This window comes from Ovis aries, chromosome 3 (genome assembly GCF_016772045.2).
Source record: "Ovis aries strain OAR_USU_Benz2616 breed Rambouillet chromosome 3, ARS-UI_Ramb_v3.0, whole genome shotgun sequence".
Taxonomy (NCBI): domain Eukaryota; kingdom Metazoa; phylum Chordata; class Mammalia; order Artiodactyla; family Bovidae; genus Ovis; species Ovis aries.
In genome coordinates this window covers 24,772,264-24,777,666 of record NC_056056.1, presented here as the reverse complement: position 1 = coordinate 24,777,666, position 5,403 = coordinate 24,772,264, and the positions used below count along the sequence as shown (strand labels likewise).

Below are 5,403 nucleotides of genomic sequence, written 5' to 3'. Positions count from 1 at the left end.
TTACTTAACAGCCTCGCTCTTTGTAAAGAACCGCTTGAGGAATAGCAAGCATCTTTAGATAGTGAAGTGACAACTGTCTCTGACATTAAATGGATCTCTTTCTTACCTGTCCTGTTAACATGTGAAATATCAAACTCCTCTTCCATATGACAGTGGTTTAGATTTGTGCTATATGTCGTGGAGAGCACAGCTGGTGAACACACTGGGAGGCACATAGAGCCAGATCAGGGTTATGTTTAAGGGCCTTTTAACAGCACTGTCTGAAGATAAAAATGCTGCCTCTGGAGGTTGCAGTTTTCTCATTACTGGAGATGATCAAGAAAAGACCGTGAGGCAGGATATTACAGACAGAAAGTACGTGTCAGTCGGTGAGCTGAACAAGCTGTCTTCAAAAAGCCCTTCCCACTCTAAGATCTTCTCCCTCATTAGCATAATCTTTCCTTAATCTGAATTTTCTATTATTCAAAGCAGATCAGAACATCATCAATGCCATTTTAATCACTATGTGCCCTTGCCAATAAGGTAGGACTAGCAGAGTCTGATGGCAAATTTGTGCAGCCAAATAAATGGATTTGAAGTTATGTACACTGGTTTAGAGAGTCCCATCACCCATAGGGAGAGAAGTGTGTGTGTGTGTGTGTGTGTGTGTGTACGCACGCACGTGTGTGTGTGTGTGTATGTGCATGCATGCTAAGTTGCTTCAATCGTGTCCAATTCTTTGCAACTCTATGGACTATAGCCTGCCAGTCTCCTCTGTCCATGGGAGTCTCCAGGCAAGAAAGACTACTGGAGTGGATTGCCATGCCCTCCTCCAGGAGATCTTCCCGACCCAGAGATTGAACCCACATCTCTCTCGTTTCCTGCATTGGCAGGCAGGTTCTTTAACATTTTACGTATGTGTGTTCTTTGTTTTCTAGGTCTTAGTTTTCTTGTTGTTGTTAAATCACAGGTTTTAATTGGTCTTAGTAGTTCATATTCATAACTGGTTTTAGGTAAGACACTTTAGCTCTTGTCCAAGTACAGTATTACTTTAGAATTAAATAACATAATCTCTATTCAAAATTTTTCTTTCCTCATGATCAACCAACTAGAGGCCTCTGAGAAAATGCCTCAAACTGTATATAATCCCTTCAAAAATGTACAGGATTTAAAAAAAAATGTTTGTGGATTTCTGATTCATGATGAAGAACTGAACATACCTATTTACCTCTTTCCTGATTTCTACTGAAATAACAGAAAAATAACCAGCAGAAAATAAAATCATAGAAATGTAGAGAACAGAGACAAGGATGCCAGTATACCAAGAACTTTAACAAATTTCTGAAAGATGACAGGTAGACTAAATCAGATGAAGTGGTTAGTTGCTCAGTTGTCTCCAACTCTTTGCGACCCCATGAACTGTAGCAGGTATAGCTCACCGTCAGTCACCTCATTCAAAAGAAAGACTTGCTGGGCAAACAGGCAACATCGTAATGGAAGAAACTCATGACAGCTTTTCATCTAGTCAAGCACCAAGGAAGCCCTAAATCAAATGAAAGCTCACTCAAAGTAGAGCAAGTCGGTAGCCAGAATGGAAGAGGAGCAAGTTGCTACAGAGATGGAATTGTTCTAATTAATAAAATCCTAAACAAGATTATGCTTCCCTGGTGGCTCAGAGGTTAAAGCGTCTGCCTGCAATGCAGGAGACCTGGGTTCGATCCCCGGGTCGGGAAGATCCCCTGGAGAAGGAAATGGCAACCCACTCCAGTATTCTTGCCTGGAGAATCCCAAGGATGGAGGAGACTGGTGGGTTACAGCCCTTGGGGTCGCAAAGAGTCAGACACGACTGAGCAACTTTGCTTTCACTTTAAACAAGATTAACTGTTTTAATTAACAAAATCCTAAACAGACTCCAAATTTGAAGTCTGTAGCCTTGGAAAGCCAAAAATTAAGAAGTAGCATCTATGATATTTAATAATAATAATAATAATAATAAATATCTTCATGAAATTATCTGAACTACTTGAATTTTCTCTCTAAACAGAGCAACCTGAAGCTACTTGGCTTTAGGTAGAGAATACTCCATTCTACACTTGCTGGCCGTAAAGTCTTAGGTGCCAGTATTAGAACCCACCTTGGAATGGCACCCTTCCTCTAGCAGGCTGGTGGTGGATGGAAGGTACAGGCAAGGCACTCTGCTCATCAAATATAATTTAAACCCTGCCAGTCAGCACAAACCCATACGCACGGCTCACCATCAGTCCCCTCATTCAGGAGAAAGGTTTGCTGGGCAAACAAGCCAACATCATAATGGAAGAAACTCATGACAGCTTTTCATCTAGTCAAGGAACTCTTCATTCATAAAAGTGAATGGGCACCTAAGATTTGCCCTACATTTGAAGGGGTAGAGAAAACAAGATAAGATAAAAACTCATATCCTAAGGAAGAAATAGAGTTAATCCAGGGAAAAATAGAATTGGAAAAGTATAAGGGTGATTGCTGGAGAGAGTTTAAGTGAAGTGAAAGTCTCGTAGTCTTGTCCAACTCTTTGCGACTCCATGGACTATACAGCCTATGGAATTCTCCAGGTAAGAATACTGGAATTGGTAGCCTTTCCCTTCTTCAGGGGATCTTCTCAACCCAGGGATCGAACCCAGGTCTCCCCTCATTGCAGGCGGATTCTTTACTAGCTGAACCACAAGGGAAGTCCAAGAATACTGGAGTAGGTAGTCTATCCCTTCTCCAGGGGATCTTCTCAACCCAGGAATCAAACCAGGTCTCCTACATTGCAGATGGATTCTCTACCAACTGAGCTATGAGGAGAGAGTTTAGGTGATAATAAAATTATTTTTGAAATGGGAATCACTAAAAGAACATTGGAAAACAAGACCAAATGATTTGAAATCTATTAAAAATCATGATTGGCAAAAAAAATCAATAAAAAGTATGAAAGATAAAAACAGGGGTATCTCCCAGAAAGAAGAAAATTTTTAAAAAGGCGAAAGAAAGAGAAAAATTAAAAGATAAGGAGGATCAATTCAGGATATTCATAATCCAACTAACTGATACTCCAAAAAAAGAAAAAGAGAAAATCAAAAGCAAAGTGACCAACTAAATAACAGAATAAAAATTTCCAGAGCTGAAGACTACCAAGCCTTAAATTGCAAGAATCACCAGAGGTCAAGAAACAGAATGAATGAAACACAATCCACATTTTAAGGCACATATCCTTATGAAATTTCAGTTTGTTGAAATAGGAAGACAATCTTAGGTGCTTTGAGACAGAGACAAAACTAAGCAAAAAAAAAAAAAAAAAGAAAAGAAAGCGTTAAAGTGAAAAAAGGTAATCAGATTGTCAACAAGCTTGTCATCCGCAACAGTAATGCAAATGGAGAAGTTCTTAAACACTATGGAATAAAGATATTTTCATGTATACAAGAGCTCAAAAAGTTACTTTTCTTCTACTATGTCTGCAGGTAAATACTTGAGGATATATTGCACAATATAATATATACATAGACACTAAAAGGAAGACATGAGATTCAAGAAACAGTGAAATTGCCCAAGAGGAAATGAAAATTAAAAAAAATCTCATTCAGACAGCAAAGCAACAGGTTGGGAAAGTAATCAGTCTAAATGAGATTACTGGACAATTAATATGATTGATATTATGAATATTGTTATAGATATTATAAAGAAAATATATGTTTCTTTGATAACCCCCCAAAAAAATCAATTAGGAATACCAAGAGAAATGTAAAACTGTACTACAAATTTAAGAATCAAACATAAAGCAAGCTAAAAATATGGGATGATTTGGAGTACCTGATGAAGTAGAAGAAAAAAGAATCATTCTGAGCATATTGCTTGGATCTCTTTAATCATAGTACAATGACAAAAACAAAAATCCTACTTCCTTTCTGTTGATACAAACACATTAGTCGGTCTACAGTGAATAATATTTATATGATCAAATATTTAAAGTTCTGTTAGTTTCCATGTATAGAGTCAGCATAAAGATTATCAAGGAAAGACTTAATCATGATACAGATAGAATGTAACGACTTTGTAAGCTTCAATAATATAAGAGTTACCATAGCGCTGCCATATTTGACCCTGGAAAGTGTTAAATGGATGAGGGGCAGCGGAAGACAGTCTTCTCATCTTATCACATGAGAGAAAAGACTCAGCCAACAGTTGGTGGAATAAGAAATAAAGCTTTATTATCTAAAATAACCAAGTGGATAAATAAATGAACAGAAAATTCACCATACTATTTAGAATTATGCCACTAACTCCATGAATGATAGAAATTAGAAAAGGTTATAAACAATTACCTCTGAGGAACGGACTTGGGGATAGAACTGCCTTTTCCTTCCATAAACTTTCAGCACCTTTTAAAAATTGTTTAACCATGTACATGAGTTAATTTTGTCATGATAAGAATATTTTAAAAATAGCCCTTTCAGGAGGAATGTAACATTTATTGAACCTCTAATATATGGGCATGACACACATTTCAGCTTCCTCAATATAAAATGAATACGATGTGGTCATTATCTTCTCTGAACCTGATTTTCCTTGATGGTAAAATATTAAGGATAAGTTGGTCCAGCTGGGAAAACTCTTTCCCCAGCTGTGCAGTGCTTCCTCAGTGAGGGCTCCACACAGACCGATGTGCTGAGACTGAAGGAACTTAGATTCCAACCTTGCTTCTATTGCCAGCTTGGTTTATGACTTTGAGCTCCTCATGTTTCACCTTGATTTTCCTCTTTTCTGTATTGAATGAACTTGAACAGGAGAAATAACTAGTATTTTTAAAGAATGTAGTCTGTGTTTCATCCATACCACCCTTCCTCCCCAACACACACACACACAGACACACACACACTCACAGAAAAGTACAGACCTTGGAATTGGACTTACAGCCTTTATAACTTTGGGTTGGCTACTTAACCTCTGTAAACCTCTTTCACCATCTCTAAAGTGAGAAAGTGTTAGTTGCTCAGTTGTGTCCGACTCCATGGACTCTAGCCCGCCAGGCACCTCTGTCCATGGGATTCTCCAGGCAAGAATACTGGAGTGGGTAGCCATTCCCTTCTCCTGGGGATCTTCCCAATGCAGGGATTGAACCCGGATCTCCTACACGGCAGGCAGATTCTTTCCCATCTCTAAAGAAAAATCAATAAATACATTCCGATTTATCATTATTTTCATCTGCTTCTTCTGTCTGGCCAGGTGGGGGCGTTGCCTCCCTTGGCATTGGTCATCCAATAATTGGAAGTGGCGCGCTGCCTGGCATCTGGGAGAGGAGAAACTGTTACCACAGGTCCTAACGCAAGGGCAGAATCCTATCCTGGGTAATGGAATTGTCATGTGAACTGTACACTTAACTTCTTGTTCAAATGCAGAGAAAGACTGTGC

At 38.7% G+C, this 5,403-nt stretch overlaps 1 non-coding gene across 1 annotated transcript; it reads left to right on the top strand.

Moving 5' to 3' along the window:
* The first annotated feature begins 1,640 nt into the window (after positions 1–1,640).
* TRNAC-GCA (transfer RNA cysteine (anticodon GCA)) lies at positions 1,641–1,712 on the top strand. The gene has a single exon. It is a non-coding gene; the product is annotated as a tRNA-Cys (tRNA).
* The last annotated feature ends 3,691 nt before the right edge of the window (positions 1,713–5,403 follow it).